Source organism: Pogoniulus pusillus, chromosome 9, assembly GCF_015220805.1.
Source record: "Pogoniulus pusillus isolate bPogPus1 chromosome 9, bPogPus1.pri, whole genome shotgun sequence".
Lineage (NCBI taxonomy): Eukaryota > Metazoa > Chordata > Aves > Piciformes > Lybiidae > Pogoniulus > Pogoniulus pusillus.
Window position 1 is genome coordinate 22990992 of NC_087272.1, and position 23835 is coordinate 23014826.

A 23835-nucleotide genomic window follows, 5' to 3' on the forward strand; every position below is an offset into this window, starting at 1 on the left:
ATGGACAAGGAGATGAGAGTGGATAGAGGCCAGACTTCTACACTGTCAGTCACAATCTTGGTTGGAATTGAGGAACAGTTTTAAGCTAGGAAGGGGTTTGCACAGTGTAGTTTATAATTCTCAAACTCAAAGCTTTCTGAATTTGTTGAGAGAACACTTGACAGCCCTCTCCTTGTAAGTGTCCATGAGTAACTTAATTGTTAATGCTTGCTGTGCAATACTTCAGAATTGGAGAACTTTTTTCATTTTCTCACAGCTTTCTCTTCTGCCCTTTAGTTACCTCTCATTAGTGGCACTCCCACGTTACTTTTGAACAATTATTTGTTATAGATGAGGTTAGCAGACATCTTTGTTTTAACCCCAACAGTGTCTCTCTGCTTTTAGGGACCATTGTAGGAGGCATATGTTATGATGATGACAACTGCAACCACCTTATCATCTGAAAGTTTGAAACTTACATCTCAGGTAATTTCTACTGGGTTTTGTGTTTTTGGTTTTTGTTTGTTTGTTTGTTTGTTTGCTATTTCATTTACTATTAGTCCTATTTGTTGCTATGGCTTACTGTGTATTCATTAGAGTGAAATGTTCATCCATAATTTCACGCTCTTCTCTTACCATAAGATACACTACATTTGCTGAAATGGTAAACACAGCCCTTAGTTTAGGTAATGAGTATCTCCCAGATGTGCTGTCTAACTGTGTGTTAAGACATGTAACATAAAAAGACATTTGTAATCAGACACCTTTTTCCCCAAGAAAAACAATCTCATTTAACTAAAGGAAAATGTTCCCATTTTGCCTGTGTTCAGCAGTTTTTGGGTTATCTAGAGAGAAAGCAATTTAGCCTGCTGTATCAGGTAAGCTGGAGAGGCAGTTATGAAAGCCACGCTGTGTAACCGCTTCTATACCAAATGCTGGCCTCATCTTCTCAACCTTATCTGTACCACAGGATCTGTTGAAAGCTACCCAGCATATGTCATATGGCAGCCCCACCTGCTCAGGAGTATAAATCTGGCTTTTACAACTCTCTGTTTTGATGATGAAAGCTCCAGCTACTGGATGGGTTGAAGTGTCTGGACCTCTCTCTTCCCCATTATTAAGTGGCACTTCTTTTGGTAAGAAATTGTCTCAGCTATTTCAAGGACACATGGATGAATTGCTATTACTGCTGGGTAGGTTTAGGATATTTAGTGCTCTGTAAGTATTTCTAAGTTTATATAAGTAAGTGCATATACAGAGCTCAGTCAGCATGTACAGAGTATATCTCTCAATGACAATTCCAAACTTCTTGTATCTGTCACCTTAATAACTTACCTATCTTTTCAACTTTGTGAAACGGTCTCAGTGAAAGTCCTTGGCAGGACACTGAAACAGGTGAATGCCAAATCTTTATACTTAACATGACACTCAGCCAGCAGTGGTATATTAAATTCTAGAGTCATTCATAAACCACATCATGTAAGTATCAGGAATCTCTGTGTCACCTCTAAATCCCATTTTTCTTTCTTTTTTTTTCCCCCTGAACGTTTTTGTGTGAACATTCTTCAATACTGTATTTGAAACCTTTCCTTGCATAAAAATAAAATAGAAAACAAACCATGCAAACAAAAAACCCACAAAACTCCCTACAGCAGCAACAACAACAACAACAAAAAAAACCACCCAAATAAAGCATCCAATCTGGCATTGAGCATTTACTGTTAAGTTGTGACATCCCCCTGGAAATCAACTTGTTCAGCTTTACTTTTCATTAAATATTAAATAATCTTATAATCAAAACAATATTACATTATTTGCATAGAAGATTGCAGAAAGACTGTGTGCTTCCCTCGGGATCCATAATAAAGTGTTTTTCTACATAGTCAAGAGTGGTTAAACAGATGAAAGCCTTAAAAGAACAGGAGGAATTTTAAGATGCAAAGAAATATAATTCTTTCCAATTTCTGAAAACAAGTGCGTATACTTTTCTTTAAGAGACAGACAGACACACAGGGAAAGTAAGAGTGAAATGTGATACTAGATGTGGGAAGATTCAGAAGTTGTGTGTGTTATGTGTGAGGGGCATGCTTTTCAGCTATAAACACAAATCACTAAAGGTAATTATGTTCTTCCTTTGTATTAATCACAGTGAAAACAAAAGATTGCCCAGTGCTGAGAGGATTTTACTGTCTGAAGAAATTACCTCATAAAGGAGGCTGGCATGGAGATGAATGTAAAGAGAATTGGGAGAAGTATCATGTGATGTTTTATGTCTTGGAAACACCATGCTTGTTCAATAATTAGCATACAGTTTGATTCCTGTCTGGTGTAATGCTGCAGAGCGCTATTAGAAACAGCAGATGGTTGCACTTCATTTGTGAACAAAATGATTCCCATGAATATTAATACAAGGTACATTCTCTGTCATATCCTGAAAGTCAAGCTAGTCCAACCAATGTAATATTGACTCGAACAAATGGAACAGAATTTGGCCCATGTGCTTTATAAAGTATTTATGATCCATAGAAGTGAAGATAACTGGTGTATATTAACACAATGTTATTAGTCTAATTATCTTTGCATATGGCAGAGTAAATATTGATACTATTAAAGCAAGATGGAACTGAATATTTATGCTTTAGTTCAGAGTATGTTACAGATAGTTTATGCTGTGAAGTTACATATAGCTTGATAGACTTTCACTGCTTATGTTATCTGCCATATGTCTACTCTGTCCTTAATTATAACCCTCTGGCACAAATCTATGGTATTTTCTGTAAGAAAAAAGCAAGGAGAGCTATAAATGACAAAAGCTTAAATTAGTCTGATTTTGAAGAGCTACCACATTAATCGCAAATGCTTTTTTGCTTGTCTCATCACTAGAAGAGAGGGGAAGAGAGGAAAAAAAAGGCACTTGTGAGTTTCTCCCTCCTTACTACAGCTGATTTTTCTTTTTCTATTTTGATGTAATATGGTTTCAGCATTGCACCTTGCTTGTGATACTTCATCTTCTTCTTTTCTCTATATTGAGACTTCTAGAATTTCAGCTAAAAAATCCTGTTTAGAATACAAACGCTTGTTTGTACTCTAGTTCTTGTGAATTCAACATATCATCTCTCAAATCTTGCTGGCATTTGAGATTTAGTCTTCTTTCAAATTTCTCTTTACTGCCTTGATTCACCAACTCTTGTCATTCCCAGACTTGGATGTAGATGTCTAGTCTATTTTTTTCTCTCTCATCTTCACTCTGACAATCAGCTCTTGTTCTCTTCATTTCAGCATGTTGTCATTGCTCTCCCTAATACTTCTCTATCCTGAGCTAGTGAAAAAAATCTAAGATTTAAAAATACTTCCAGAAAGAGGATTCACTTGCCTTAAAACTAAACAATTCCACTCCCTTTTTGCCGGTGCTTCCCATGGAATACAAGCAAGAGAATCTGAGAAGGCTCCAGAGGTCTCATTTAAACACCTTTGAGTGACGCCATGCACTTATTGCAAGGTTAGCATTCATTTCGTGCTCCCTCAAAGTAGTTTTACATGGGAAAACAATGTCTTAACATAATCTGTTCTCTAGATATAACTGGCCTGATGTGTTTGTTATTTTTGGTGGGGTTTTTTGTTGTTGTTGTTGATTGCTTGGTTATTTTCTTCTTGGTATTTATTTGCTTTCCTTCTGCACTAGACCAGACATGCATGGAAACTTGTGTATTAACACAACTTTCAGGTCTTCCAAGTTCCCAATTAATTGTGCTTTCAAGAGCAACTAGTGGCTGGTTTAGATATTGTAAATAATTTTTAAAAAGAAATTAAAATTGCATGGGTGTATATATATACACACACACAAACATAAACTAAGCCAGTGAAAGAATTTCTATTTGATTGCGTGTGCTTTTCGTTCCTCAGGCAGAGCTACCCTACCACCAAATGAAGAATGGCAGGGGATTAAAATAGAAAGTAAGAATTAAAAATTATCTTTAGGGAAACTCTCAAATATCCATTGATTAAGGCATATTTCAGCAGAGCCTTAATTTGAGATAAATAAATTAAGCCTTAATTCAACAGGGCATAAAGTTCATAGATATATGAGCTAAGAGTACATTTAACTAAAGTTTATCTCTAAGTGCTCTTCAGTTTTGCACATCAGGCCCCCAGGATCATATTTTCTGGATGCCTGGTTGCATTATCTGTGCCTAGCATGAAAGTACTGACCTGAAAGTCTTGTTTAAGTGACCATCTAAGAATCCTTTTTTAAAGATGAGTCACAAGCATGGATGGGATCCTTATCTCTAGAGCAACAGAAATTATGCTGCCTTAATTAAAAAATCTTAACTTTTAAATAGTTTTGTGCCACATATAGAACATGTATTTAAAGAAAATATATACAAATTGAGCCAATTAATTCATAGGTATCCTTAAATCATCTGGTGCAAAGGTACTCTGAACTGAATGGGGCAACAGCAAGGAGGACATAGATGGAAGAGAGGGGTAGGCCTTCTGTGCAATTTTTTTCTTAAAGGCAATGTTTTCTGAAGTTTGTTTTTCTAATTCATCCACTATAAACTTAAATTCTTCTATTTAGGGAAGTAAGAAAAAATTCACTGGTATTCTCCAACTCCATCTAGCACAAGCTAAACTGTTGAACAAACAACAACAACAATGAAAACAACAACAAAACCAATGAAGAAACAGGATTTCAACAATAACTTCTCAAAATCACTCAGTTTAGCAAATATTGTAATCAAATTATCAAGCACTTGATATGAATAGTAAAGTAATATTGAGGTCTCAGCACTCTCAGAAATATTATTTGGAACTATCAGCAGTGATAGTGTTATGAGATAGTAAATCCATTTTTTTCTGGTAAGCATTTGTTCTCGAATTCCACAGTGCTGCAGCTGAACTCGGGGAATCTGATCTAGTGGAAGATGTCTCTGCTCACTGCAAGAGGTTTGGACAAGATGACCACTGGAGATTGCTTCCTACTCAAACCATTCTGTGATTGTTGAGGCATTTCCAGTGTCCAGGATGCTGATGGTAGGTAATCTATGTGTAATAGACAGTTTCTCTAAACATCTTGGAACACTAGGTGCCTTGGTATGGCTTGTGGTACTCAAGCATTTTTGAAAGCAAAATGTTTGAAACTCTCAAGCTTCACTGGAACTGTTGTAATTTGTTTGTCTTTAATAGGACAAACCATCTGACTATAGTTCCAGTCAGAGTCTTACCTGTTCAGGGGCTGTGATAGCCCACTGACTTAGATTTGTGTTTTGAATTAAATTCATGTGTTTGTGATTGTTGGTTGGCTGGTTAGTTTTGGGGTTTTTTACATTTTATTTCTAAGCAACAAATTTATCCTCTGATAAAAATTTTTGCTGTAAACTGAATCAACTCATTTAATATAAAGCCCTTTCAGCAAGAAAGATGCTTTCTTTGGCAAAAAATGCCTACAATTATGACAGGGTTCTAGGCTGTGACTCTCCAGTGGACAAATAAACCACTTTTTCTCTATGGTTACTTTGGCTAGATGAACCAGGCCTTGGTCTTTCCTCTGATAGCTTCTTTAACAAGTACATATTATATTCTTTCTTTTCCTTTCTTTCCTTTCCAACATATGAAGGAGTGTGTGCACATTATTCACGCTACTCACACTACCTTACTCCCTGCCAGCTGCTAATATAAAATCCTACTGCTCTCTAGGGAGACTTGTTTTACATGTGTTTTTCTAAAGATCAGTATGAAATCTTCCCCCCTCTAATCTTACAGTTGTTCTGTATGCTAAACCACAGTTTAGATTTACTTAGGTTGTTCTGCCCTTCATGCATACCCTTCTTTCAAAGTGGGCAGCATAAAGATCTCCTAGCACCAGTTCGGTGGTTTGAATTTGAACAAACTATTTCTCCTAAAGCTGCAGAACAGTTCTCCCTCAGCACCCTTCATTTACATACAAAAGCCGATCAGCCCTGCCGCAGAATACACAAATGGTAGGAGCAGCCTTCTTGCTGTTCAGTCACAGTTCCCTTGTAAAGCCCCATTTACAGTGTAATTATCACACTTCGCCCTGCTAAAACACGACGTGTACTTCAGAGATTATGAAATGATGCAACACTAAATTAGATTCAACAATGAAAATGTCTGGAATATTCTTTCCATTCTAGGACCTTTCACTTCCTTTAAGTTAAGTTGTAGTTTTTCTCCAGCCTCCTCCATGTATATACCTACATATATGAGTGCCATGTACACACAGTAATGCAAGGAAACTTAGCAAACAGGCAGATCCAAAACTGATTTTTGTATTTATTGTATTCTGTATCAGCAACTGTTTGATTATTTTGTGCAAAGAAACACATTCTTCTGTGTTGTGGAGCAACACAGAAGAATGAAAATAAATTTCCTGTTTCAGACCAGGAAACCAGACTTGAGATTTATTTTTTTTCTGCTTCCCATTCAAAGACTTTGGTTCTACAAGTTATTCTGTGATGATTTATTTAAAGGCCTTTCTGGTTTATTTGGCCTTTTTTTTACTACTGTGCACGCAATAAAAACTGAAGGGGAGAGAAGAAGCATAAACATTACAGAAAAAAAGCTAATCTAAGGAAAATTTAAGACCTAACTACATATAGGCACATAGGTATATGTGTGTGTATGTATATATGTGTGTGCAGTCTGCTGGGATTTATTCATTAATGTATTTATAGCCTGGAAATAGCAGGAGAGAAATACTGTAGCTATCATTTGAAAATCTTCATGCACTTCCAAAAAAGTTCTCTGTGTGTGTGTGTGGGAGAATATTGAATTAATTGAAACTGTTTTTATTTTAAATTAATTGGATCACCTCTTTGAAAAATTATAATCCGACTATCAAGTGCTTCAATCTTGCTGAATCAGATTGCCTTCTTTGGGGTGACAGGGAAAGTTCACCTTGAAAACCACAGAATTTTACAGCTCTTCCTTGCTGATAAGACAGCAGAGAAAACTGATGTGACAGGTCAGTGTAAAAGAAACAAAATAGTTTATTCTCCTCTGTAACAGCCAGTAGGATGTCATGCAGCATCAGCTGATGGACTGAGTCACTTTATCACGGATCTTGCATACTTAACTTAATAAGTGGTAAGCATTAGCTATCAAATATTCTCTGTCTTATATATAAAAAAGGGAAATAAAATGCAACTTTGTGATGCATTCTTGCCTGATAGACATTTATCAGCCAAAAAAAGAAAAAAACACCCACCAGTGCTTTCCTGGGTTTCTTCATCACATATCATGTCAGTACATTCACCCCTTCATTATAATATGCGTAACTAACATAATTTCTTCTTCACAGAAAATGGAATCTGCGGTTCTTGTACTTTTGTCAAAAGGTTATCTTGAAAATAAACATCGGCCACAAGAATGTAATACTTGCCAGCAACAATTCTTTAGCATGCTTCAGTGACCCTGGGTAAGTTGTCAAAAGAAAAGAGATGCATTTATATATATTTTTTTTCTTACTTTGTTGCATATTAAGCTTTATGGACCAGAAACACACCATTTTCCCGGACTGGAAAACATTTCAATACTGTAGGTACTATTGGAACACAGAACTAAAATTGTGAGTAATGACATCATATTTAATAACAATGACTGACAGAGGCTGGAGAATTCATGGAGCTACAGTTAGTGTGCTTTTCAAAATACACAATATCGAGGTGTACTTTCTCCTGGTAAAAGTGACTCATTATCATCCGTATTGTGAAATTGTGAATTTTACCTGATTTTAACTTCAGAAGATCCTAGTGCTTATGTGTTCTGGCCTCCTGGCATTTTGATGTTGATTCTATCCAATGATAAACTGGATACAGATGCTGCATAAAACACAAGTGCATTCTTTTCACTTCTCATATCCTTGACAGCACTTTACAAGTACAGCTTTCCTTTACTTTGTTATGTTTTAAAATACTTGGTTTGCCCAAACAAGTTCTCTCTTATGCAACCTGCCTTGTGTACTGATGAACTAATTTATTCAGTCCCATGGGTACTTTTGGAATAATTAAATTAGAAAATGTGGATGGGGTCACTGTCTCTGAAGAGCTTCTGTATAGGGAAGGAAAAAAAATGTGATATTTCTGGAACAGTAGAAGTTGACTAACTGAGCTTAGTAATGGATACTACTATATACAATGTCCTCAAATGGACAATTTTTCTAGCAATAGCTTCATTATGTCTCAATCCTAAAAGTGAAGATATTTTACACTATTGTTAATTTTAAATGTAGCTAACATACTTGTTACAGCATTGTCCAAATGATGAGATTAACCTGATTAGGTAAAACTATGGCAAAAATTATTGGGAATTATAAAGCTATTGTATAGTTTCATGGAGTATTTATAGCCTGAACCTCAAACTGATTCTCAGTTTACAAGAGGTTTCCTTCACGTTTCACACCTAGATGAAATATTTGTTCAGTTGGTTCAATTCCAAATTCTCTATACTTCAGCACAGAGAAGTGCTGCTTAGCTTATTAAGACCTGAGAGAGATGGTTTGCCCCAGCACAGCTCTCATTCTGCAGATTATTTTGCTTTTTATACAGGAGGTACATTTCTGTGTTGTGGTTTTGTTCATGTCAAATGCTATTACTACAAATTGGCAGGCTGTTGTGGGAGAGCAGTTACTGATGTGGATCCAAAATGTATTACATAATGCAACAATGTTGCACTCAAAGAAACATTTAGAAGACTAATTCATGCTACAATTGTTAATATAAATAGAAATTATTCCTTTGAACAGTCCTATGCTCTTGTGGTTCATACTGTACTTTTTAGGGTATAAAATACATACCAAACATACTGATTTAAAGCCCATAAAAGTCAGAAATTCAATAACCTGTTCAGTTAACAAATCACAAGAATTAGACAGGTCTCTCAAAGTACACATTTGTTACCAAGATGATTCAGATGTTTTTCACAAACTGTTATTTCTTCTTCCCTATCTTTGATTCCTTTCCTTCATAAATCACAGTATTTGCTATGGCTTATTCGTAATGTCAACAATTTACCACAGTCTACATAACAACAATTCACACAATGCCTCAAAGCAGCGCACTTGCCAACGTACGTATTCATGAGCACGTTCACCTACAATGGGAATAATGGGAACATCATCCAATAGCTCAAAGTTCTCACCTAGTAGACCCTTTTTATCTTCCATGTAAAAGGAGTCAATTACATCCAGGAAATCAAGTGGAGATCCTAGCCTATAGGACAGTATGTTAGTTTGAGTGATCCTGAGGTCCCGCTTAACAAAACTGTAGGGACAGAGGCCCATCCCAGGGGGATGGACCTGCTTGTCCCAGGATATTGTAATTTTGTTATTCTATTCTGTATTCTGGTATCACAGACTGGTCTCTACCCCTTCTCTTCCCTGCCTTTCTTCCCTTCGTTTCTCTCTCGGAACAATGCGTGCTCTTATCACACGGTTCACGGGGAAGAGAGCTAGGCAGGGAATCGAGCCACTGAGGCCTTCTAGGCCCCGGCTTTGGGGGCTATGGAGGGATGGGGCAGTTTTGGCCTACTCAGGCCAACTGAGCATAGAAGGGGTAGAGGATTCTAGAAGGCCAGTTTGGGCCTAGTGGATTTTATACTTTTTCTACCTGCCTGCCTTTTGTATATATGCTCTTGTAAATAGAATTTCTCTACACTTCCAATCAGTGTGCAGTATCCTCAGTCCTACTCCTGGAAAGGGGTAAGAGTCATTTCTGTCCTCCAGTCCCTGGCATGCCCATGGCCCCAAACAGAGACAGACAAAGCAAATCCAGACTATAGGATACCTTACAGCCAATGATTCTTCAGCCTTTCCAGAGAAGTTTTCCCACCTTCCACAAAATGTATCCCATATGTACTTCCGAAGGCTGCGGGTATGTTTCACATAAAATGCTTGAATAAGATGGCCAAAGAAGTTTATCGCTGGTGGGCCAGAAGAATCTTGTTTTGTCTAAGCAGCATCATGAGATTTCTTTTAATACCTAAATATCCAGACAAAGGAGCACTGGGGAAGAAATCAGTCACAGTAGTTATTAGCTGCTCACTGACAAATGGTAAGTATCCCAAATGAATATAGCAACTTTCTTCCCACTGTATTGAGAAAGGAGTGTCAACACCTTGAATCATAGAATCAGCCAGGTTGGAAGAGACCTCTAAGATCATCCAGTCCAACCTATCACCCAGCCCTAGCCAGTCAACTAGACCATGGCACTAAGTGCCCCATCCAGGCTTTTCTTCAACACCTCCAGGGACATAAATCAAAAAACGAGTAAATCAAGACTTCAATTCTGTTACTTTTATATATATATACATGTTAGTGATAACTTCTCTGATGTTTTGCCAACCTAAAACTGAAAATCAAGGGAAGGGAAAGGATCCCTTAAATGTAGGAAGGAAAAATAAATAGCTTAAATAACTTTTCTGATTAAAAAAATAGTCTAGTTTAAAAAATGGGTGTGTAGGATGGAAAAACAAATTTGGGATTAACACCACTACCAGATCCCACCAAGACTTCCTCTCAAAAGCAGAATGAATTGACAAGTGATTGGTTAATATGAGCATCTGCAGAACTACGAACCTGCTTGACACTAGTTAAGTGGCAACTGGTATAAACTCATTTTCCTTAAAAAAAGAGAAAAAAAAAAATAGAAAAGCTGTGGAGAGTCCAAAGAAGAGCTAGATGAGGTGAAAGACACAGAAAATACAGCACACAAACAGGCTTAGATATTTGCTATTGGGGAAGATAGAGAGAGGTTATAGACACGCTTTGATTGTAGGTGCTATAAAAAAGTAAGCCTCTGTTCTTGAATCTGTTACAAATGGTCTGTGGTGACGTCATTCAGCTTCACAACTAGGGAAGTCTTTATTCTCCCTTCTAGTTCTGTCTTGTATTATTCTTCTCTTGTTGTACATCCCAGAAATGAAGACTTTAAGCTGGGACCTCTAGATTCTATTACCATGTAATTTAACATAAAACTCTTTTTTTATTCAGTAGAAAGGTAAAGTAATTAAATATCCTGTGCTGCTGGAAGCCAAATAAGTGAGAGCATGAGAGATAATGAGACCTGGTTCTTATGCAAGAGCCTAGAAGGAAATGTGTACCAATTGTGCACCAATAAAGCTTAGAAAATTAAAACAGCTTCTCTGGAAAACTGCATTTCTAGTATTTTTACAACCATGCATATAAATCTCAAAGTCTCAGTATCAGCATATATAATAAGTTTCACAACAAATGTCATTTATTTAAATCAGGAGGGAATTAACAAATAAACCTATTTGGCATCTGATTGTTAGACTAAAAACCCATCCATCAGATAAGTAAAACATAATAAAGTTTTTGCTTTTAATTTAAATCCAACCTTTACAAAGGTGAAAAACTGTTTTCTGGACAAAAATTTCTTGCTACACCAAGATACAATTATGTTCAGTATTCTAGACACTGGAGGCATACATATGAAATAAGTAAATCTACTGCTCGGGTTAAATAGAATCTGATTTTGGCTTTTTGGAAGGTCAGTAGCTTTTGAACCTATGGGCGACAGCAGTACCACTTACAATAACTAAATCTAATTCAGAAGCTCCTTTCTAGCCAGATTTAGATTGGCTTAACACAGCTCAAGTGGCTTAATAGGGGTGAATATTTACTTTGTTCCACTAGAAAGTGCCTTTGAACGATGAAAGCTGCTCATAAAAGAGATGTGTCATGGAACGTCAAAAGGAGTACTTACAATCTGTCCAGCCTTTTCCGTTCTTATTCTGTTGAGTACTAGTCCATGAGGCAGATCCAAGGGAATTCAAGTTGGACACTTCTTAAAAATACTTATATAAAAGCTTTGAACATGAGCTAGGAGGAAACTAGGAAGGCAGTGAATGAAAAATCAGCTTTTATGTGGTATCTGCCAGCATTAAAGTCAGAAAACTGTAACACCTGTGGCCTGAAGACCAAATACAGACAAATATCAATTTTTACTCAACATGCTGTCTGCAACTGTTGTAGAAGAGAGGTTATCAATATGACATAGGAATGAATGAGTTTCTGTTATGCTACCTACTACATAGTATCTGACAGATACAAGACACTGATGTCAAGAGGACTACCAGATCACATGAAATTAAATTCAGGACATATTTCGTTGCACATGTTACTTCAGTGTTTCAGTAAATTGCAATGTTACAACATTTAGATTTTTTTCCCCAGTTCTAAACAGGCTTTATTTACTTATTATAGTGGAATTATTTCTCTTTAGTTTTCACGTGGGCATGTTTGATTCCATACATGTTGCACCCTTTATGACCATTTTATCTATCATGTCTCAAATGTTTTAGAAGACACATTTGTGAATTCATAGCATATGATATATCAATTCCTTTGCTATTAACATCAGTTAGAGTGTATCTTTTCAAATGTGCAATAATGGAAGAGAGAGGATGAGACTATTTCAGTTGGAAGGGACCTACAACAATCGTGTAGTCCAGCATCTGACCACTTCAAGGCTGATCGTAAGTTAAAGCCTGTTATTATAGGCATTGTCCAATGTCTCTTAGATACTGACCACCTGTCTAGGAAGTCTATTCCAGTGTTTGATCACCCTCTCAGTAAAGAAATGCTTCCCAGTATTCAGTCTGAACCTCTCCTAATGCAGCTTTGAACCATTCTCACTCATCCTATGACTGGATGCCAAATAGTAAAGATCAGCATCTTCCTCTCCACTTTGCCTCCTCAGGAAGCTGTAGAGAGTAATGAGGTCCCATTTTAGCCTCCTTTTCTCCAAATTACAAACCCAAAGACCAGTTTTGTAAACTAGCACATTTTAAACTACTGTACTTCCTCAGCCATTTTGAGCTTGAAAATCTGTTATGGTTGTCATCAGGAAGAAATTAACTCAGGCTGTAATTGGTGTCTAGGTCTAGTTTGTCCATCTTTAGGGCAACTACTTACTCATTTCATATTAAATGAATACTGCAGCTAAACACTTGCAGACTGTGTTTCAGGTTTGAAAGATTAGTAAGATGCATTCTTTCTTGTCTATACCTAAAACATGAGATTGTGTGGTTAAGCCTGGATGTTTGTAAAATCCGAATGAGACATGGTTGCCACTCAGGATACATGTTTTGATCTCTGAGAAATTACCTTAAGCAAGTAACAAATTTAGCTGTGCAATCATTATACATTAAAATATTTATATAGCGGTCTGGTTTTAAAACTCAAAGACACTACTTATGATACTTTAACTGTCAGTTTTTAGTAAAACTACATCTTTTTAATAAAGATTTTCATTGCTGGAGAGAGTTATTCATTGCACTTAGTTGGAAGAAACAAATAATCTGATAACACAAAATTATTAATATACTGTGATCCCAGAAGTAATGCAGTATTTATGAAAGCACGGTCTATGTTTAATGGTCTTTTGAAACTCAGTTCAGAAATCACTGAATGTGATTCACTCAGCCTCTACAAAAAAGGAGGAAGTTATACTGTTGGAAGCCAAAGGTTGCAAATAGAATCACCGAGAAACAAATAAATTACTCACTTGTGAAAGAGAGAGCAGCTGATTTTCCCACATGGATCACTGGCTGGCAAGAGAAAGTGGAAATAATACTCTGGAAACCCAAAATCGGTACCAAATGTGTATATAAAGCAGATTGACACATCAGTTTGAAAACTGTAGTCTGTCTTTGTTGTCTGAACTCCTGTAGTATCATCCAGTTCCAACTATAACATGTAGTTTCACCTACAGCAGTGTCATCCCTGAAAATGGTATAAATTCAAGCGTAATCTACTGGAAACAGTTTAACATAGTTGAACAGTATTCCAAAAGGGATCAATTGAGTTGCCTCACAGTTGGCCCCATTTACAAGTTAAAACATGCACTACAATTTCCTTTAGGTTGCTCTCCAGAAAGCTAGGTCTACACCACTTCTAATAGCAAATTATTTTACTTGTATTAGTACATTTTTTTTATTTACCCAAATGAACCTCCCCCTCAAAATAAAGAAGCTACAGTTCTCTCAAACCTGTGGTAACTACCATGCTTCTCAGTAAAGGAACTTGATTATTTTCACTAGAGAGAAACAGGACTTTAGAAATAGCTGTAGAGTTCTGCGGTTTGTTTTTAATTTCTGATTTCTGTGTGAGAAACCTGAATTGCAAAAAGTCTCACAAGTTGAATGATAAATATTTGTATATAAAGACATACACTTTGTCTCTAATTTTGTCAAAAATAATAAAGATATAAACCAATGAAACATACAACTAAATGGAAAGCAAAACATTTTTATAGCATGTATTCTATTGTAAAGTTCAATTCTGAAAAGTCAAACTTTGAATCCACTTTGTTCTAGTTTTCAGAAGCATTGAGAAGCACCAAGGACACAATCACAACACTTTGCCTTTTTTCTGAACAGTTTTTTAAGGAATATGAAGGTCAGAGTAAATAAATGGAATTATACATAGTGGATACTCCAAGACAAAACTTTGAAAACCTCAAATTATTGGATTCAGATCAGATTATGGCAAATATAAATATTTCTGTACAGTAGAGTCTGGAGGAAACATCTAAACATAATCTAGTCTACCTTTTCCCACCAAGATAATCACTATTGCTTAGTGGAAATATCTCAGCTCTACATAGTCAAATGATGCAAATTTCACATAATCTCTGCTTACATGACCATTAAGTAGGCTCATGGGAAAAAAACAAACAAACAACAACAACAACAAAACCCAATTAAGCTGGACAACAGAACCAGTGGCTATTTCTCTATGGCATGCCTCTCTGGGAAATGTTTCTGCTCTTTCCTCCAGGCAAAGTAGGGCCTCCAAGGGTTTAGATATTCCTGAAAGATCCTCCCTTGAGTCATCTTTCCTGTTCAAACTTATTGTTGTGCACCTCTTTCTATACTGAGTGGCCCAGATCTGGATGTGATTTTGCCCACTGTAATACTTCACCTAGTACCTGCTCTGTAACAAAGCTATTCATGTGATAAAGAAATGCACACACTTAATTTGCATGCTGTTAGGAAGATTATAGAGAGCCATGGTAATGAAGACATACTTCAGCTTAACCATGCAAAGATTCAGGCTCCTTTCTGAAGTACTAGGTCACTAGAAACTAAGCGGAACCACCAGGTCTCAAATGACCTATATTCTCCAAGGATGTAATATTCAAATATGACTTACCATACAGAACAAAGAAAGGGTGAGAAGGAAACTTTCCAAGTAAATGTGATAAAAAAGTGAAAACCATAGGCACTTTATTTCAATTTTAAGAAATTGAAAGCCATAAAGATAATTTTCCTACTACTGTTCAGTAGAAACACAGTTGTCTGGCTTAGCATACCCTGGTTTTATATCTCTGTGTGTATACACACACACACCCCCACACACACCCATGGTAGCTCAGTGTACAGTTGCTACTTACAGTATGAATTAATCCGGAATTTGAAGGAGTTCAATGCAGAACTTTTATCTACATGAACCCACCCTAAGCAGCAAAGTTTCTATCTGTGAAAATCTGTTAATATTCAAAACAGAGAAGTCATCTTTTGAAAGTTGTACACTGAGGTGGTTTGACTCTATCTTTAAGAAATAGTTTATTGTAATTTCATTTCTTATATCTTTTTGCATATATCAATTTTATCAATTTCCCATCTATATAAAAAAAGAGACTAAATTCAATATCAAGATACATAACATAAAAACTAAGTGCAAAAATGCATGTTTTTTTCCTCTCAGAAACATAAATGTACATTCTTTCATCTCCCATGTTACAAGCAAGACTTTTCTTCCTTTACTGTCTTTGCTTAGGGATTAGATCTCCACTTCGGTCATTGGAGTATGAAAACACATCAGTATTTTACCTACTTAATGACAATCTCACTTTTAAAATAGAAGTAGTACTTCTAATGTTCATAAACAGCCTCTTTGGAGTTGATACCAGGATACATCCTGTGTCTTTGAAAACCAAGAAGTAATTGAAACAATTTACAGCAGTTGTAAAATGCTGGTCTTAGTAATTTGATGAACTCTTAGCATAACAGAACAACTGCTGATACGTTAATTAGCTGAAAAGTCCATATCAATATATCTGCTGTTCTGTTAAGTCTCAGCTCTACAAAAAATGCATACGAACAGGATTACAAATGGGACTTCCTATTCACTTTTTGGTAATAATTATGTCTTGCTCCAAACACTTATGCGTCTGATTCATTTAGAGTCAGTCTGTATCAGTTCAACTCAGTTTTGATTTCATTAGGGATGAACATACGTCAAACAGAGTTGCCTGAGTTGAGACTCAGATTTTCAAAGATCCGCAAAATCTAAACTACAGTGACCTGAAGTAACACTGATGCTTGTCACCTCAAATGAGGATCAGCAAAGGCACTGGTATGGCAGAGTTTATAAGGAAAGCAAAAAAGTCTGTTGTTATGACTAGGGAAACCCAGAGGCATCCTGTTCTGGATTGGATACAGATTTTCTATAGTTTGACAATATCTAGTGAGCTGACTTCTGAATTTCCACATGGATCATGAATGGACGAGTCTTGACTACATTTTGACTTACTGCTGTTTCATGCTACATATTCACTGTCTCTCTCAGTGATTCTAGGGTCAGTGTAATTTTGTGTGAAAATTCAGAGTATAGAGCATGTGCATTACAAAGCCACAGGGTAAGGTCTTTCACTGTAAATTCAACTTGATGATCAGTGTTTAAATTTTTCTTGATGTTCCTGATATTCCTACTTAGACCTAGTTTCACATACCTCTCTAAATATCCTTCCCGTCACTCTCCAGGGACCATTCCAGCTTTCCTGAACTGAGGTAGCTCTCACACTCAACAATGTTCATCATCATTTACTTCTCTCTTAAAGACCTTCTCCCTCCAGCATCCTTTTCTCTTCAGTGCATCTTTATATATCCATATTGCTTTGCTCATAAAGTCTCTTTTGGGAAACAGTTAACTACCCTCTGAAACTGATTTATTTAAATTAAATTTGCCCAAAACAAAAAGGTCACAGCAGCCATCCTACAGATGAGATTAACAGCACACTATCTTGATTCATTCAGGTTACACTAACATTGCTTCACTTTTTTCACATGGCTCCTAGTCATTCAGGCTGAGGTGTGTATGCCTGTCTGTGTAATTCCATCCTCTAGGCAGCAAAAATAGTATGCACTAGCTCAGCAGAATAGTATTAGAATTCCAGCCACAGGTGTTGGAATCAAAATACTGTATGGAAATCTTAGATAAAGAAACGTATGCTTGTACTTTGCTCCTGAGGAAGACAAAGAAATCAATAATTACATACCTTAATAACTTCTTAGTCCATTAATAAGTCTTCAGCCACAAATCCTGAATGAAAGAGCAGCAAATGTCAAGCTAATCTGAAAAACATTTTAGCAAAGTGTTTAAAACAGAAAATTACCTTCATGATAGTTGAGCTGGAAGTGCACTGTACCTCAGGAAACAGTTGCTTTGGTAATAGTATTTTCAGTTTGTTGCAGTATGGAAATACATTTTAATTGAAAAATGCAGTGGTCCCTAAAAGGTTATTACAGAATTAACCTCTTGGATTAAATTTGAAGTGCACCTAGGTATGAGATTCTTCATCAATATCAACCCCATAAGGATCTTTATTTTCACTTCTATCTACATTCATATTGGAAATACAGTACAAAGAGAAAGAAAAAGACAGCCAAATCCTCTTTCTACAAGCTTCCTCTAAATTTATCCTTTTGTTTTCAAACATTCAGAAATATCACTACATTCACACAAAATACACTGTTTGAAATTCCTGGTTTAATTCAATGCCTTGCAGAGTTTCCTTAAGAGGATTCCTCTTTCTAAGAACCGTATTCTTCTCCAGATTTTGCAAAACACAGCATGATTGTTCCTACAAAGATGGGAGTTGCCTGCTGTAAACAAAGAATTACCCATCACTCAGTTTTACAGCCTAGTTCCCTGCACTTTTATCCCCAGATTAAAATATGTTAGTCAAAGTATAACCTCAGTGTCTTCTCAAATGGTCATTTCCATATAGCACAAAACCCACTGCATAGTATAGAATGCATACAGGCCTTTAATGTACAGCATCAGCAACATTTTCTCATAGGTTTTCATCTGTATTGGGATGTAAAAAGGAGAACAAGAAAGATTTTCTCCTTTCTGTTCCATACAATATTTCTGACTTAAGAAGAAATATGGAAAACCTGTATCTTTCCATGTGTAAAATAACTATGTTTCTATGTGTAAACACCAGATACCTTTGTAATATGTCCTGGTTTTGCTGGCTTGGCTGCAGGACATTAGCAGGTTCGAGTCAGCTAGGACAGCTGACTGAGCTGGCTCACAGCTATTCCCAGCCTATAAACGTCATACTCACTACAAAGGTGGAAGTTTGCCTCCTATTTGCTTTCCGTGCTCAGGTTCATCCTGACGCTGTTCCTCTTCCTTCTCTGTTGCTGTATATATTAGTTAGTGACAGACAAAATAAGAGACACATGAGAATATGTGGACATAGTAATCAACGCTTTAGCAGCAGTCTTTTTATATGCCGTTCTGCAGGCTGTGGAATAATTCCACAAAAATAAACTCTACAAGTTATGGAATACAGTGAAGAGGTAAAATACTGTTTTTAACATTATTATTGGATAACAGTGAGGTGTTGGCTATCTTGGCACAGACTACTTCCAGATCTTTGTTCTAAGCTTGCTGTGCTCCCATGCAAATGTTACACAAGGCGAGAATACCAGTTTACTATGTTTCTAACCTCTGTCCTTGCTGCATCAAGGGTACACAGGGATGCGCTCCGGAGATACATCATTTATCACATTTACCTGACTCACTTCTTTGATTCTCACACTTCTGCTGGTCTTGTGGGCTGCCGTCCTGTTTAAAGTGCCTTTGTTGGACTGAGTATAACTTTGTATTGACATTGGTATCAGTTTGGCCGTTTCATTAAGTCCACTTTAATTTTAACCCATGGATCTTTTCTCCTTTAGCTTCTCCCTCCCCTTCTCTGCTGGGAACAGATCACTAGGTGACTGCTAGAGTTCAGCCCCAAATATACGCCAAATGTAGACATAATGTAAATACTTTAAAGTTATTTATCAAAAATTTCCGTATTTCACAGAGCTTTAAATATAAAACAAAGATATACCTTACAATTTCACATTGCTATCTGTGTTTTCTTTTCTGCTCCCAGACAAGCAAATCCCACACAGCTCTCATTCTTCCATTTATCCTCTACATATTTACAAGCCTTTCACTGCAGATTTGTTGCTCTTTTATGAGCAGAAAAGTTTGCACAGTGAAACTCAGAGAAGAAAATGTTATTCAGAGAAATTTCTTCTGATATCTGATGTGGCAATTGTATAAATTACATTTTTTGCATAGATGGAGTAAAAACAGCCTATGCTATTTTTTTTCAGAAGCATGTAAAGATATGGATTTCAGAGAACCACACTGACTCTTCCAGAGAATTGTTTCACTTGCCTAAAATACCTCCTGCCTACGAGTCTGAAGAAATAAACAAAAAAATTATCACCAGAAATAGGAGAAAAGAAGAAAAGTATCATCCTGATGAAGTAAGAGCGAAATAGCTCTGCTTTTTCCATCAAAAGAAGGAAGTAGATAAAAGGAGAAAATCTTTTTCCTGCATAAAAAGTTAGGGGTGTGTGTGGAGGAAGCCTTTTCATAAGGAGGAAATGAAAGATGAGAAATTCTAAGCAGACACAAATGAAAGAGAAATGTCAACTATGAAGTAATTAAAGGGAAAAAAATGTGGTCTGTGTTACTGAAGATTTGAGGTAAAGAAGAGAGCTTAAAATATTCTAGCAATATACATAACATTGCCTCTGTTCATAGTTATGCTTGAAACAAGACCTATTTTAATGACTGAGTTCCATGGCAGGAAGAACAAAAGAAGAACCCTCAGAACCTTTAAGGTGATGCTTATCCAGAGTATTCTGTGGTTTAAATTGTGTAGTTTTAAAAACAAAAGAGGATTTAAAAGCTAAATAAGACTAAATATTCCATTAAATAGGTGATATTGTTATAAAAAAATCCCAAACCAGAGTGACTGTTATAGCCAAATATTTTGTGATAGTACCTTAAAATATATGTTTTCTTTAGAGTAGCATTTCGATAGTATTCTCGAGACAGAATGAAGGAGAGCTGGTCAGTGACAAATACAACAGTAATTTGGTTACTCTGCACAAAAAGACATTAGTAAACTTTTGACTTATTTGGACAAAACCAGAATTCAGGTGCCTAACTCATACTTTTACAACCAGCTAACTTTATATCTTGCCCAGAGACTTCTAAAGGCATAAGAAAACATATTGCTTTTATTATGTACACTTTTACTTAATAAAGATCAATGATAAGTTGAAATGTCCATGGCCCCATTTAGAAGTTAATGCTCCCTTATATATTACATATTTTCAAAATATTGATTTTATGGCACAATTTTATAGGCAGAATTACATATTGATTTTTCTTACAATCCTATCCACTTCAGTGGACATATTTTACTTGTTAGATGCATTGTACCAATTAAACTGCACACTATGACACATGCTGGTGTTGGAGGTCAGGCCTCACTCCTCTCGTCTAGTAAGACCTTCCATCTTAAGGATCCAAAGAAATCTCCGTGGCCCTGAAAAATATCCTGAGGGACTAAAGAAATCCTCGCTGTAGGAGGACTTCCTTGCTTAATTATCTAAACTAAACAGCTTTGCTTAATTCTCAACTTCTCTATCTATTTTGAACATGTAAGCCACAGTTCAAAGGGAAAGCAAGTCATAACACTAGAAATTGTAAAGGACTTCTTCTAGGTTTTTTAGTGCTAGGACAACAGCTTGCCTTTTTTTTTGTTTTGTTTTAATTTGTTGCTTTCCTTGGCATTTTCAGTGCTTGCTGTAGGTCTAGAAATATAATCTTCAAAACCACAGAAGGACAACTAAATACATATGAACATAGCATGGGTAGCTACAAGGAATTATCACTCAACAAATTCAAACACCACACACAAAAGAAAAAAAATAAGGATGATGCAGTATAGCTACAAAAATAGATCTTCATACTGTGTAAATTTAGGTAAGGGTCTAGTTTAAAACAGCCTGCTTAAAAAAAAAAAAAAACAAACACACAAAACAAGGCAGTAACACAAATGAAGTCATCATTGAGATATCCACACATTTCTATCCAATTTCTGATAAGGCCACAAGTCAAGCAAGAAGTGAAATCACTTGCTGGTATAAGAGGCTTGTCCCACTTTATTACAAACCTTATTATTAAGTCAGAACTAGATTTGTTAATGCAAATCCAAGACAAGAAGACAGAAGGCAAGAAAACTATCAGAGCAATTTATCTTTTCCGCTTTTACAGCTGTCTATGTGTCCAGGATTAATACAGTCCCACCTCAGAAGCAAGGATCCCACCCCACACACAGGTGGCAGGGAAAGTCACAGAAGAAATCTCTGGGTTGAGATACAGAAAAAGCAGCAGTAGAAGCCAGTGATAAAATGGTTGCCCCTAACCAGACACACAGCAGCCCACACACTGGAAAAGAACACCCCAAACCCTGAAACTGGAATCAACAACTGGGATAGCTGGCATAATGGCAGCATAGTGTTGAGTACACATCAGCAGATTCAACTCAGCCCATGGTAACATGTTTCAGAAATTATTTTCTGAAAACGTTTGTGTGCTTGTACCTGCTGTAGTTTTAACCCAGCCAGCAACTGAGTTCCAAAAACTCATGACAGTTGCCCAGTAAATACTGCTTGTAGCACAGGCTTGTTGAATTAACAGCACAAGCCTCAGGATATCTCAGACATAAGGCTTATCCTGGCCTGTTTGGCAATTAGTCTTGTAGCAGTGGCTAACACACTGGTGATTATAGTCAAATTTGTTTTAGCTTCTCTTTATATTCATTGAGGTTTGTGGCACAATACCTACTGGTACATATGAGGTGTGTAGGGGATGGCTAGTAACAGCAACTAGTTATTACATATAGAATGAACTGCTGCTGACTTACAATGTAAGTCAATACAGATATAAGATTACAGCAGGAGCCTTGATTGTACAGTCACAAGGGGCTAGAGAAGCATTTGGGCTATAAACTCACCAATGCTATTCACCAGTGGTTAGCTACTGGTTACCAAAGAAATGCAGGTCTGGGAGATGAGTAAAAAAAGTGTTGGAGGAAACAAGGAAAAGAAAGAACACTATGTAACATATACCACAGAGAGCAAATGTGGATGAACCATGGAGATTTGAGGCAAGGAAAAAAGAGTACGGTGTAGAAAGTGTTAGCAACATGTAGCAACTTCATTTTACTTCCACCAGAAATCCTGAGATGCTACTGTCTTGGCAGACCATTGCCCACTGCCAGCCCAAAGTCATTAATCTCAGGATCTGGGAGGCAGTGGAAGGAAGGCAAGCACAATAGAAGGGGATGGATACTCAGCTTGTTTGTGTATATTAATTTTAACCATATTTCCTTAAAACTCTAACACTGTAGCAGTGTTCTTGACTTACATGTAATATATGCTGTCCTTCTTGCACAAAGGAAGCATGAACTGCAATAGCTGTATGGAAGACTCTGCTCCAGAAGAGAAGGACTGGAGGAATTCTATCAATTTATATAAACATCTGGTGGAGAGAAGTGAAGAAGAGCCAATCTCTTCTTAGTGATGCTCTGTGACAGGACAAAAGGCAATGGGCACAAACTGTAATTCCAGGAAATTTCATTCAAACCTCAGAAAAAACAAAAACAGGTTCTCTGTCAGTTGGCTTGTTGATAGTTACAATTCATCACTTCCCACACATTTTCATGTGCTATGAAAGGAAATGTATACAGTCAAATATAAGAGAAAAACACATTTGAAGGACAATATTGTGCATTTTTTCAAGTCCATTTAGAGACAAATTATACAGTAAGAAAAATGGGGAATATATAGTAAGAAAAGCATAGACTTTATCTGCATTTTGTTAATCCTTATTTGTCATTTCCTTTGCTTTAATGCTCCTCTTCTGGCTATAAAAAGACTAAGTATTAAAATAGTAACTCCAGAAATAGTGAGAAGGCAACCAATGAAGGAGTTTCATCCATCTAACATGCTGTATCCTGATCATATCACCATATTGCAGAAGGACTTCTCAGTAAAGTTTTCATTTAATATGCTTGTGTAAACATTCCCGTTCCAACTTAAAGAGGAGTTCCTGGGAGTTTTGCCAGCCCATGTTTGAACACAGTGTAAAGACTCTCCTCCTCTGGATGTAACCAGTGGCAGCAGTTAGGGATATGATAGCTCCTTCACAGATGACTTCATCCAAATTTTTTAACAGAAGAACCACGACACATTGCTTTTTTGCTTTGATTTTAAATTAAGGGATTAGGGCAAACAAGCTGTTCTGACTTCTTCACTAGAACATAAGGCCTGTACATATTTCAGTAAGTTTAGTGAGTAGAAATGCTGACAGGCTATGAGATGCACAGTAAGTTTCACTTTATTTTCTGACAAACACAGTGACAAGATGTACTGCTGTATAAGTAAATGAATGTGCTTATGAAACTTTAACAACTAACTTGTGGACACCAGAGTAAATGCAGTAGACATATGCCTATGTCAGCTAAGATTTAGTTGACGTCCTGTTTAAAACATATTTATAGACCAGACTTTTTTTTCCTTGTGTTATCACTGAAAGTTAGGCTAGATCTCCAAGAAGGACTTTGAAACCAAAAGGGCACCACTCGAGTGACTTTGAGTGAACAAAATAATCCAAGATGAAGGATAAACTAAGTAAAGTTCTTGACAGAGTCTTTGGGTGCC

At 36.6% G+C, this 23835-nt stretch overlaps 3 long non-coding RNA genes across 8 annotated transcripts in view; 1 reads left to right on the forward strand and 2 right to left on the reverse strand.

Annotated features, from left to right (window-relative positions):
* The first annotated feature begins 3365 nt into the window (after window positions 1-3365).
* Window positions 3366-22830, forward strand: LOC135178211 (uncharacterized). Of its 2 annotated transcripts, XR_010303429.1 has the most exons (5): window positions 3366-3478; window positions 4867-5013; window positions 7301-7417; window positions 19426-19581; window positions 22572-22830. It is a non-coding gene; the product is annotated as an uncharacterized LOC135178211 (long non-coding RNA). The 2 variants fall into 2 exon arrangements; XR_010303428.1 differs by lacking the exon at window positions 22572-22830 and having other exon boundaries at window positions 19426-20389.
* LOC135178210 (uncharacterized) lies at window positions 6972-13819 on the reverse strand. The gene is made up of 6 exons (XR_010303427.1): window positions 13527-13819; window positions 11724-11850; window positions 9783-10000; window positions 9139-9209; window positions 7727-7820; window positions 6972-7413 (listed from the first exon to the last, which is right to left on the reverse strand). It is a non-coding gene; the product is annotated as an uncharacterized LOC135178210 (long non-coding RNA).
* Window positions 17304-23835, reverse strand: part of LOC135178212 (uncharacterized) — a 72734-nt gene continuing 66202 nt past the window's right edge. For 4 of the 5 annotated variants that reach the window (XR_010303430.1, XR_010303433.1, XR_010303431.1 and 1 more), the window contains 3 exons: window positions 22541-22759; window positions 18378-18456; window positions 17304-17347 (listed from right to left, as the gene is read on the reverse strand). This is a non-coding gene — a long non-coding RNA (uncharacterized LOC135178212). The remainder of the gene's footprint in view (window positions 17348-18377; window positions 18457-22540; window positions 22760-23835) is intronic. The other variant, XR_010303434.1, reaches the window with a different exon arrangement.